The following is a 13,090-nucleotide window of genomic DNA, read 5'->3' as shown; positions in this document are numbered from 1 at the left end:
TTGTCTCACAGATATATCTGGAAAAAAATATATTGTCTAGACAATAATTATTAAACACAATAATGAAAAGTTAGTAACGGAAGACAACGTGTGGGTTCACATGTCACACATTTAGCTATTTTAAAAAGATATGTAGATGATGCTAATGATCAAGTTACGTTGATTAAAACACAATGATGGACAGTAATTTCAACAAGGAGATACATTTTATTACACTTGCACTGGTTGTCAACTGTTGGCAGTCTCAAGAGTGTTTTTTTACGTTCACTAAGACTAACACGCTGCTGCCCATTCAAATTGTTATTATAGCATCATACATGGGGAAATTCAGCGAGCAGAACCTCAAAGAAAATGGGCAGTAGTTGAACAGTTGAAAAAGAAGAAGCTGGGTTTCTTTGCAGGTTGGGGCACCCTGTATAATCAATTCATTTGTGAATTAGTGACTGTCAGTATTTCAAAAATGGTTCCTGAAAGAGACCCGGTTTTGTTTGTGAATGAGATCAGATCTCCTGCACTCAGGAAATGGTTCCAGGAAGTGAATCCTCACTACTGCTGTCATGCTATAAGAAGGAGAAAATCAGACTTCCAGCAAGTATATTATAGAAACAATGCATGCATTGCTAAAAGGATCATTTTTCCAAAATATTCTAGAGTTAGATCAATCTTTTTTTTGAAACTTAATTAAAAGCCAGATACATTCATTAAAAGTATTAGTGGTCTATGGACATAGACACGTTCCTTCAAGTGAATAGTTTGATCTTCCCTTTATTCATAGATCACAGAGTTGTGGCTTTTAATTTTCACACGACTCTCTATTTGGCTCAATAATAAGTAAGTTAGTGGATACGCTACAAATTGAAACCTGCATCACATGTTCACTAGTCAGTGTTTGTTCCCATAATCTCTGCGTAGGTGAAGAGAAGGTAACGTGCTGCCTTCATAATGTCCCTTCATTCAACAGCAAACAATCTCCTGGGCGAACTTCCCTCTTGTCTTCTTCATTTCATTAAGCGTTATTTACAGTATGTGAGTGGAATGTATTACAGAAAGCCAAACGCAAAACATTCAGTAGAGCAGTCCCCCCCCCCCTCAATAGGATGTACAGGAATTGTTTAAACAGAGCCAGCACACGCAGTGTGTGACACGTCACCCAGAGTGAGTCCACCCCGTGTCGTTAGATTGAGAAACGACAGCAGCTCAGAGGGATTGATGTGATTTTGAATGGCTTTTAAACCACACTGGGAACGACTTTCACTCAGTTTATTACATAGCTCTGATTTACGAAATGGCTCGGTTGATGCAGCCACGTGATCTCACAGGAGCATTAATGGTGGGGGACAAAAAAAAAAAATGTTTACAAAAAACATCTTACCCGAACATTATGTAGGAATATATGACATCTAAAACTTGTTTTTCATGTCAATTTTATTGGCTTCAACCTTGAATTTGAAGTGAAACACAGAAAAATAAGAAGCATATCCAATGTTAGAGTTGAGGGGCATATTTTTTATTTTAATGTTTTACCTGAGTTGTGTTAAACCATCATACATCACAATTCAGACATACTTTACTCCACTGTTTGCAGACCTTTCAAAACGTAAATGTCTCTGTGACTCATGTGTTATATATCACTACTGTATGTTATTTCTGTCACACAATGAAGGTACTTGTAACAATAACCATCAATGAATGGATCATGTCCCTTTAAATAACAGTGGTGGATTGACAGTGTTTCAGCAGATGATGCAACAAGTTTTTGTCAGAACCAGACTGGAAATCTGCTGTTAATCCGCGTTCTGTGTAAACGGTATGAACAACAATGTGGATTATTAAATAGAACTGCACTACAACAGTTTCATATTTTCATTTGTTTTAACAAGCCATCACTTGATTGTATAGCCTGCTCAAAAGAGTTTTTCCTTTTTATTTCTTTTCTTTTTGTAGTAATCATACACCAACTGAAAGGGGGGGGATGTTCAGAAACTACAACACTTCAGTATGTTCAAATGCATTTTATTAAAGTTAAAGTTGATCATGGACTGGGCAGAGACAGATGTGTATATACAAACACTATATTTTCATCAGTTCTAATACATTCGGATTCAATTCTCTTCATCCTAGTTTATCATAAGAGACCTCTCAGATCTAGGACATGTGAGGTTAACATCCGATTGTGTTTGATCCTGAAGATTAATCCATAATGCCTGTGAAATGGCCCTTCATCCACAGGCTGTGCTGAAATGACACAGACTGACGTCACGGCTCTCCACTGACCCGGTGTCGCTCCACTTCAGGGAAGCCACGCAGCACTCGGCCTTCCAGCTGGATCCATGTTTCATCAATGGACGAGTATCTACACCTGCAATTCAATCGATGAATGCAGATTGGTAGGGTGGGCATGGTAAGGATGTATTACAAAAAAAGTACTGTAATTGTGTGTGAATAAATGTGCTTACAATAATAAACTCTAAAAATATAGCTGTACTAATTTACAATAAAACACAATACATCTTTTTCTAAGTAGTAAAAAGCGTCAAATGCAAACTTGCATCGCAGAACATGTTATTTATAAATGTATTCTCCATACTGATTGAATTATTGTGCATCTCTGCAGTTGATATCTGGCTTCTTTTCAACCTCATGCACCGCGCAGGTCAATTCACTTTGAAAGTAATCAGCTAATAGTATAAATCTGTACGAGGTAAAGACCTTCATCTCTCATAATTTACCCATGGAACTGGTCCGACAACATAGTCAAATAAAAATAGTGTCAATATATTTATATTGATTGAATAAATTACCCAGCAGTGTTTTCCAGGGGTGTCTCATAGCTAACAGAAAATGTGCTAAAGCAGATTAAAATTATAATACGGACAGCACACATAAACCCTTGAGGATCGCATACATTAGTACTTTCTTACACACACTCACCTTGACAGAACCAACAGTGTCCTGATTTATGCACTCATCCGGCTTAATGCTTGCCTGTGAGGTAACTGCGTCTACGTGTGTGTGTGTGTGTGTGTCCCTTCTACTCCCACTGAACAGAGGACGGGGCCACGATAGCACAGAACCCAGGATAACAGGATAAACAGGTTGGCTTTGCTCTCCCTGGAGTTTGAGGTTCACAAGGAATGCACAGGTCCCATTCATGCTCTATTCTCATTGGCTACAGACACAGCCGTTTGTTTACGTACACACGTGTGTCAGTCTTGTGTCAGTGTGTGTGCTCGCGTTAACATGTTGACACACTTTTGTCTTTGCGTGTTTCCATATGTGGGTATTTCTGTTTTCTGTGTACCTTTGGGTGACTTGCACGGCCCTTCCCGTGTTCACTTCATTTTGTGGCTGTATGTATATCTGGTGTAGCGTAGCGATTGCTTAAGAACTGAGACTGCAGTAGAAATCCCCAAATCCCAAGAGAGCGAAACGCCACACACACGCACACACGCACACACACACACACGCACGCACCAGGCCGAGGCCCGAGGGGTGTGGTTCCTTTCTCTGACTGTGAAAGAAAGGGGCGGGACTCGGCTATAGATAGGGGCAGACAAAACAAACACCCCCCCCCCCGAACCCCCCGAACACACAGGAACACACGCACACAGCAACAGCAGGGCAGGTCAGGGAAGCACTGAACACAAGGCCACGTGAAAGGAATGTTTGTTTTGGGCCGACGCTGTCGTGTAGAGGGTTCGTGACTCGCGCCTTTTCTCCAAAAAAAAAGGGGGGCTCTCAAACTTGATGATTGTTAGTATTTGACGGGAACTGTAGAGCTTTATGTGTGTCAATCCGGAAATGTATTTCTTTTTCAAGGTGAAATACCCACGTTGGTTTTGAATTTAATAGCTTTGTTTCAATAAAAAATGAAGCGGTGGGTGAACTTAATGATCCATAATTAGCTTTGAATCAAATATTAAGGAGCACTGCCTTTGGTTTGCTACAGCATGTTTGAGTGCACTGTGAATTTATTTTACACATTACATGCGGACATTGCATCATCAGAATATACACAGGTGAAATTGCTACAATTTCCCTTCTTTGACAGCAATAACCTGATGAATAATCAACCAGAAAGTCATTTTAATCAAAACTCCAGGAGTCACCTTTCAAAATGTCCCAGTTGTAATCCAATGTGCAAAGAGGTGGGAGAGGAGGCTACAGATATCACATCCCAGAAGAAGGTGAGAGGACACAGCAGGAAGCAGATATTTGACAGGCTACAGTGGATTATAAGGATTGGGCGGTATAAGCCGATATAGGAAACAATGTGAAGTAGACACTTGACCACAGCGGCAGAGCTGACAAAAAAAAAAAACACAAAGTGGTGCTAGAATGCGGTATGGGAAGCCATGTTGAGGGGGGGGTTCTTTCTTCATCTGCTAGCTGCTGAAAGGACACTGAGGAGAAAAGATGCTGTGCTGCTGAACTAATGCAGCAACCTCATTTCCAGAGCACGACCACACGGGATTTAGTGTTGACCACAATAGACATCTAAAGCACTCATTTACAACAACGGCCTGGATGACATTTCACCTGCCTGCCATGGATCCTGTATTAAGTCCCTGCATCTATACTGCATTAGTGGTTGCCATGGTAAAAGTCCTCCACCCCGCACTCTTATGCTGCACAGACACAGAGGCAACACGCTGCAATTGAAGGTCTGGGAGTCCGAATTATTAGCCGAAAGCCACAGTACAGCGAGCGGCGTGTGGCGTGCAAGCATTAGGATGTGACCGTAAACTCACGCTGAGATTTCTTCAAGTGGCCATTAAGCAACGACGTGACGACATGTGAGCCACAGCGAGCCCCGCGGACGAGGAAGGCCACAGACTTTAGTCCCAGTTGTTTTTTTGGATCATTTACACAGCAATTTTCTGTTTATCAAGTACGAGAGCGGCAGAGGGAAAGAGAGCGCATGCCCTGGATTTCAATCAACATGACAGTGTTTGACTAAGCTACCAAATCTCTCCCTGATATTCATTACATGATGTCATGTTCAAATTAAACTCCACATGCAGAATACTGGAGCTGAAGGGTTTATAGCTCCTAAAAGTCATTCATCAGCTGGATTCTCGTCAACAGTTGCTCATTAAAGCCAGTCACATCTGGACTTAAAGGCCATTTGCGTCACACACGCAGCACTTTGTTATTGTCGTATCATTATGAAGTAAGATAACACAAGCCAAAATAGTGTAAATTGTAGTTTGATTGGGGAATAACAAGGAGAAATGTAATTTAAAAATAATACAATGACTCCTAGGCATAATATTACAAATGTGTTTTAAATCTTGCAATGCTAAAGTGAGTCGTTGTTGCATGGAAGGAAGGGAAAGAATGTAGAATAAACTATTGCCATTAACTATCTGGGTTATTTATTTGCTTAAGAAAACCAACACAAATATCTGACCACTTTACAACCAAAGCAGTCATTTACACCTTGAGAATTCTAACAATAGAATTACATTATAAACTGAGAAGAAAAATTTACTACGCTTCCTTTGGATAATATTTAAAAAAAAAAGGTTGATGCCAAATAGAAATGAAAATACTGAAAGAATGCACACGCAATATGATTTAAGTGTAATTAATAAAATGAGACTGACCGAGCCAGTCAACAGCTGAAATGAAGACAGCGTTCAGAGCACTGATTACGTTCAGATTAATTCAATAAATGATCGAGAATGTATTTCCACTCATTCAACAGTCCCAATTCTGTTCGCCTCAACAATTTCAAGCAACGTAACTGTCATGAACGGCTGAATGCCGTTTATCTCAAATCATCTTTCCGCAGCATAAAACCACCTCCTGCACGGCTGGCTCCAGTTCGCCGCCAATTCAATCAATTTGCGCAGCCAATTTGGATCCAAACATGTCAATATGGAGAAGGACAAGGTTGTTATATCCATCTTATTAAGAGTGAACACTCTGTCATTAGCAAATCAACTGCAGTCTCTATTCATATCATGAAAGGGAGCCGAGGGTGAATTGACGCCCCCCCGTAGAAATCGAGCTATACGTGTGAAAGCCTGTAAAAAAATACCTTTTTCCTGAACAAACTATCTGAAATTGTCCTTTAAACTTCTCCTCTGGATCCAAAGCAGCTTAAAGACAACAATGTCAAGTCGGCCCAAAGACGACCTCTAGCATGACTGATCCTCCGAAGGTCTGACTGACTCACTGTGTGTGTGTGTGTGTGTGTGTGTGTGTGTTCACCATACGGAGTGGAACATAGACAACAGAAAGGGGGGCCATGTGAAATGCTAAACCTCAGTTTTAAAAAGGCCCCGGCTGTCTCCATAGATGGTTGGACATGGATAGCAGCTCACAGCACTGTCCTCGGACAAAGCTAACGGGGACCTGACAGATTCCAAAAGCTGAGGGGAAGACGTGGCTTTTAAACGCTAAAAGATCCTTTGGCTCAACACGCAAACGCCTTGTTGTGTCTCTTCTGTAACAGACTGTGCATCTTCACCATCATCGTATTATTCTACCACTCGTTCGGTGCTTTAGGAAGACAAACAAAAGCGGGTGTTTGTCGTCCTCGATCGTGTTCCTCGATAACACAAGAAAGAAAAAAAAGGAAAGCAAGAAAGTGTCCAAACATCAGAAAAGAGGCAGATTCTATTACGCATCCTCGGTCCTACCGTTTAAGCAGTTACTATGAATCTGAATTTGATGGAAAATCTAAGGATTCTCAACACAAAACCATTCACACAGAAACTGAGAAAATATGAAATGCTGAAGCTGGAATATTGAAGGTGGAATTTGCAGTAATCACTGCACAAATATATTTGAACAAGGTAACACATTAACTGCGGAATGTGCCGCCGTGCGCAGCAATACACAACCTGCAGCAGCTCATGTCCAATGGCATCATTTTTCATTTCAAAGGAGAGAAATGGAATAAAAGATGCTTTTTGGCTTGATGTGACTTTGAGGCCTTGAGATTATGTCACACCATCATCTAATTCACAGCTCTTAAGAAACCATAGAAATGGTATCTTTTTGATCTCTTGAAGGGCAAGGTTGAGTGTACACATATATACCTATTTATTACCTGTGGAGATAAGAAACAGCATGATAAGGTATCTGAAAGATCTGAGTATGTATTACATGTGAAATGTGCACAATAATGAGAAATAAGAAAGAAGCCTTACTTAAAATGATTCTAATTTGAATCTCTGTGATAACGGTCATACAAAGGTAAGGCATACATTTAATTCCCCATAAAATGACCTGCACTAAATGGATTTCTTACTCTTAAGAATCTACAGTAGTAGGAACATCCTTTTAGAGATTAAACTCGGAACATGTTTTAGGTGATTGCCAAGTGCCTGCTTTTTAGAAAAAAAAGTACTTGCTTATCGTCATAACATTCATTTGACTTTGCCCACAAACTGGAGCCATCACACGAGGTGCAGTTAAGATGTTAAGTTACCCGGAAACCAGAGGGGGAGCTAAGCTGTTCTACACGTAAAGTCTTCTCATTTTTAAATACAGCACAATTCTTATGTTTTTATTATTCCCAAGAATTCAGTCAGTCAGGGAATGCATTGTGCTGATCCAATGAAAAATATACATGTAATAATTAAAAATAGAAAAAACACGCTTAATGTTAATAGTCAAGTATCTAGAATATTTTAGACTTGATACAGTAAATACTGTAATAATAATAATAATAATGATTTTAACATTATAGTCTCTTGAGTTGAGGATTTGGGTGTATTATTAATACTATTCTGACAATAATCCATTCTTTGTTGTTCCGGATGTATTTGTTGTAAAAGAAACAACTATTTTATATCACATTTGGTTTGATTCAAACTGATATTGAAATGTGCGGATGTGAATAGTTTGTGTTGTGTGTCCTTGAAAATTATGAGTAATATCTTTCCTTTTTTATATATTTCCTACTGTACCCCTAAATAAAATGCTATAATGACGCATTAAGAAAAATTGTTCATTACTGGAATAGTGTGTATCAAATAGAGATTGTGTATTTAAAAACAATAAAATAACAATTATTAAGAAATTCCATTAACATTCAACAAGAATTGAATGTAAAAATGTAAAAACCAGAAAGGAACAGTGGCTCACATCATTTTCCTATTTTCCAAAGCACATGGTATGAAATATAAATCCAAAATGTTATATTATGAAATAGTCTTTTCCTTTCACCATTTCAAAATAATACTGAACTATTCTTACAATAATATGAACAAAATTTAATTTAACTAAATGCAATATTGAGGAAGATTCAAATGAATAAAATGTTTGAAAATCTGTGGGATGTGACCGTGTCAACTTTAATGCTTTTGTGAAAAAGATTACACAACGAAGTCCAGCGCGCTCATGTGGGAAAAGCTTGAGAAAACAAATCAGTATCGTAGGAAAATCTGATGCGACACGCGCTTGTAAACAACGGTTCTGGTTGCCACTTTGGCTGTTTGTCTCCGTGACCGCTCCGTTAATCCACTTAAGGCACAATAGACAACAGACTCACGCAACACCTTCCTTCCAATTTATCACTAAAACATGGGATTTCAAGTGCTTCCCTCCTTTTATAAAATACAGACTCCTGAGGTGAAAATGCTTAAAATTGTGCGATTCCGATTAAAAGAAAAAAAAAAGAAAAAAAAAAAAAAAAAGCATCGCCGGGTCTTCGGGACTCGGCTGTGGTCCGTCTCATTTTTCACGGTGTCTTCTCTCTCCCTCTCTCTCTCTCTCTCTCCATCTCTCTCTCTCCCTCTCTCTGCATTACCTTAACAAAAGCCTCACACACACACATACATCCATTGAGACAAAATGGCTGAATAGTGATGGAGGAGCTCAGTGTACCTTCATGTGTCGACTAATCAGCCAGCACTAACATGTGTCAACACCACACCCGCACTCTCCTCAGAATGGGGACATTGTTCCTCGGACAGGGAGGAAAAACTAACACTCTTTCAGTATCCTGACAGCAAATGAGGAACAAAACAAATAAGGCTTCAGCTGTTGTTGGAACGTCTGTAACCAAATATCTGGATCATTACTCTCATGAGCAAATGTGTACGAAATTGAAATTTTAAGCGGAGGTAATTCTAACCAATCATTCGCCATGTGTGCTGTAATTCCTGTGTGAGGCTTTAACAAGGAGCCTCTGTGGCAGCCGGCGGCGACCTTTTGAAGCCTCCTGCAGGAGCGCCGCTTCCCTCCAACACAAGAACACTCTCAGTGTCACCAGCGGCCCACCAAATCAGCCTCAGGTTCTGCTGTATTTTTATTAAGATTAATGAGAGCTGTTTCCAATCCTCAAATGTTTCAATCATATTTTGTGCTATGATAGAGTGGACTTGATAATGCAAAAAGTGCATTTTCTTTATTGATAGGCAGCTAGCTCAATAGTTCGATGCTGATAGGTGGATTGATTACTAAAGCAGGGTGAATACATGTTTTAATTATTTAAACAATACGATTTTTCCCTTCATCCTTAATCAAATTCCCTAATTATCACATCAAAAGCGGGATTAAGTGTTTTGGCTAAAAGGAAATTAAGGGAATACTGCAGTAGTAGAAACACAATTCATTAATAGATATAATTGAGAATTGTACTGTTGAGGCGCTCTAATTTAGCTTTAACTGTGACATTTCTTTTTTGTTCACCATTAAGATTTAAAAAGACAAAGATAATGTTACATCTCACACAGTGAATCTTCAGTGAGCCTGTCTGTTTCCTGCTCGACCATCAGGCATCAACCTACTGCGAGAAGGACAGAACGGGAGGGAGAGGAAAGGAGGCGGAGAGATAATGAACCTGAGTCTGCTACTGCTACAGGCAATCAGGAACTAACCTTGTGAATAATCAACGCTTGGCAGGCGAGAGGGAGAAAGAGACAGAGACTGAGACAGAGAGTGAGACAGAGAGTGAGACAGAGAGTGAGACAGAGAGTGAGACAGAGAGACAGAGAGTGAGACAGAGAGACAGAGAGTGAGACAGAGAGTGAGACAGAGAGACAGAGAGTGAGACAGAGAGACAGAGAGTGAGACAGAGAGACAGAGAGTGAGACAGAGAGACAGAGACAGAGAGTGAGACAGAGAGACAGAGACAGAGAGTGAGACAGAGAGACAGAGAGTGAGACAGAGAGGGAGACTGAGACAGAGAGTGAGACAGAGACAGAGAGTGAGACAGAGAGACAGAGAGTGAGACAGAGAGACAGAGAGTGAGACAGAGAGGGAGGGAGAAACCGAGAGAGTGACTATAGCACCAGTCTCTAATCCTATCAGTCCAGTCCATAATGTGTGTGTGTGTGTGTGTGTGTGTGTGTGAGGGTTGTTTCTTCAGGACAGCTCCCACTGCGAGCAGTGAAAAGCAACCTGAAATCAAAGCCTAAATGCATCTGTGTTTGTGTTCATCACACAATGGCAAACGCTCACTCACCGAGGCCTTCCACGCATCTGAACCGCTCTCCGCGGCTCGGTGTCTTTCTGGGATTTCATTTTGTGTCCACGTGTGTTACATATTGATGCTTTTTTCCTTGAAGTGGGTTTTCTCTTTAGGCGGTGCATGCCTGTCAACTGCGAGGTAAAAAAAAAAAAGGCAGGGAAGCTGCTGTGCTGGTCACAGACTGGGCTTTGCAGGGCATTACCTATTGTATTTAGATCAGATAGTGTTGCTGAATTTGTTGAGATGGGGGCCAACTGATGACACAATTTATATATAAGAAACCCAAAAGTGGTGACAAATAGCTGCCATGACACCCAACTTTAGAAATGCCAAAATATCAAAAATCAGTAAAGAATGAAACCCTCCAGCCTCAAAAGAATTTCAAATAATACTTAAGCTTTCCAAATGCAGCATATGTTGCAGCAGGGCTTTGCATTAAGATGCATGCTGTAACGTGGTCCTGTGGTTGGTATGTGTGTGTTTGCACAACAGCTGATGCAGCGGACAGGTGGACAGCAGGTCGCCTTCCCCCACTACCGTGCAGACAAATGGTTTCACACACACACACACACACACACCAGGTATGTGTTAGCATGTATTTCACTTACTGCGCGTACGCACGTCACCGGGAAACGCACAGCGCGGCGGCGGGTTTAATCGATGCATCGTTCCACGTGTGCATGCGCGTGTGTGTGTGTGTGTGTGTACACCCTCCTGACTGGAGTAAAAATAGTCAGAGGGGAAAAAAAAGAAAACCCAAGATGATGGTATAACAGATATTACAACATTGTTTGAGGCATAGAAAACAAAAATGCCAAAGCCTTGTCTGCCGTCCGCTAAAAGCATGTTTCCTTGCCTCCCGTCTCACAGCGGGCTGGTCGACAGGGAGACAAAGAGACGCTGCCGCAGTGTGAAAACCTTCTGACGCAGCCGGCTCCTCTGCGGCGGAGCCTTAGCTCCTGCGCGTGAGACGGCGTCTCCGTGCTTTACGGATCCAAGGAAACGTGCGGCCGTGGTTTGGCTTATTTATACGTGCCTTTTTCACTTTGGAGTGTGCAGCAGCTTAGCGTGCACGGACGTTGACTTTACTTTGTCGTGTGGGCCTGTGAGCGTCCTCCATACATCTTGCTGATGTGCTGTGTGTCTGTTTCAGGTGCACATTGGGGATGGAAATCCGAATTTTCACCATCTCGGTGTTCGGTGTTCGTCTCTCGCTCTGCACCTCATCAATCCCCCTCTACTCCCCCCCCCTCCACTCTCTCTCTCTCTCCTCCTCAGATTATTCCGCAATGCTGGTTGCAAATAGAAATTGCAGTGCTAGAATTTGAATGATTATCTTTTTCCTCCAAAAACAGTTGTAAGAGCCCGGATTGACACACAGAGCAAAACACTACAAACACTAGCAACACAAATTCAGACACAACACGTTTACACATAAAACCTCTCCTGGCCCGACTAGTAATATGGATCCATTAGATATAGTGATACCATGATTTGATCATTAGCTTGGTGTTAGCTAATAACTCATAACAATGCAAATTAGCGGTTTCATTCAAAAATGTAATACCACTTCATAGAGTACTGGATTTTACAAATGCACAATAGAGTATAAAAAAAGTGATGTTTTAAATGTGTGTAGTGCACATGCTCACCTGTTTCGGGCAATTGCTAGCAGTGTGATAGTGACTTTCTGTGTGTCTGTGTGACGGGGGGGCCTGCAGAGGGCCAAGCCTTCCCTGTTTTACACAGACACAACACAAAGAGTGCGTCATCAGCTCATCCTGGAGATCCAGCCCCAGTCAATTTAGGGCAAAATAAAGAAACAATAATCTGCAATGCAGTTAAAAAATGTGTAAAAGTAGTCACCCATCTCTGCAGAGACACGCTAGCACTTCGCTGACTGAACTTTCAGCTTTGAGGAGAGGAGCAACAGATGCGGCGGTGGCGTATTGTCGAGGGTATTAGGGTGAGGGACACCCCGAAATCTCCCCCGCTGTGTGCATGCGTTTGTTTGTGTGTGAGAGTGTGACAGCAGGGGAGCAGCTCAGCGCAGGACGCTGCACACAGCGAGGGGCCATTAGACATGGTGGGGTGACCCACATAAAAGACACACACGCACACACACACCAGCATGAAACTTTCCCTTTTGCAGCCAATGCAGCATGATAACCATAAAGGCAGGATCCTCTAGCATTGGGTTTAGCATAGCCATTGTCTCATGGTTCTCACAGTGTAGGATTTGGTGGGCAACTGCTGTTTCAATAAGCCACAATATATTCAGCAGCACATTCCAACAAACGGTTTTCACTGATGAAACACATTCAATTGTGTTTGCGTCGGCCGATTTGTGGTGCTATAATGGGGAGGAACGGGATGTGCTGGGCAGGGGGTGCGGAACTCAGTCCCTCAACTGGGAACAACACAACAAACTACAGCCCTAAAAATGATGGCCTCTCTGAGAAAATCCACAGTAAGTTCAGGACATTCACAAGGGAGGGATTCTTTAGTGAGAGTTATAAAATGTAAAACAGTGCTCCTGTTACTGTGGCCATCCCTGTATGAAGTAATAGAAGTTTAAAAATGTTTAAAGGAAATGCATGTGTACCAAGTGATTTGAAAGGATTTTTGGCAGCACTTGGCCTTTTTTATGACAGTTTA

The 13,090-nt window shown here is 41.4% G+C and overlaps 1 long non-coding RNA gene across 1 annotated transcript; it reads right to left on the bottom strand.

Annotated features, from left to right (window-relative positions):
- Positions 1-1,996: 1,996 nt before the first annotated feature.
- LOC119197455 (uncharacterized) lies at positions 1,997-12,417 on the bottom strand. Its single transcript, XR_005114411.2, has 3 exons — positions 12,299-12,417; positions 12,085-12,168; positions 1,997-2,359 (listed from the first exon to the last, which is right to left on the bottom strand). It is a non-coding gene; the product is annotated as an uncharacterized LOC119197455 (long non-coding RNA).
- Positions 12,418-13,090: the final 673 nt, after the last annotated feature.

Source organism: Pungitius pungitius, chromosome 11, assembly GCF_949316345.1.
Source record: "Pungitius pungitius chromosome 11, fPunPun2.1, whole genome shotgun sequence".
Classification (NCBI taxonomy): Eukaryota; Metazoa; Chordata; class Actinopteri; order Perciformes; family Gasterosteidae; genus Pungitius; species Pungitius pungitius.
Note: the sequence above shows the minus strand (reverse complement) of the source record. Positions and strands in the feature narration are given on the sequence as shown.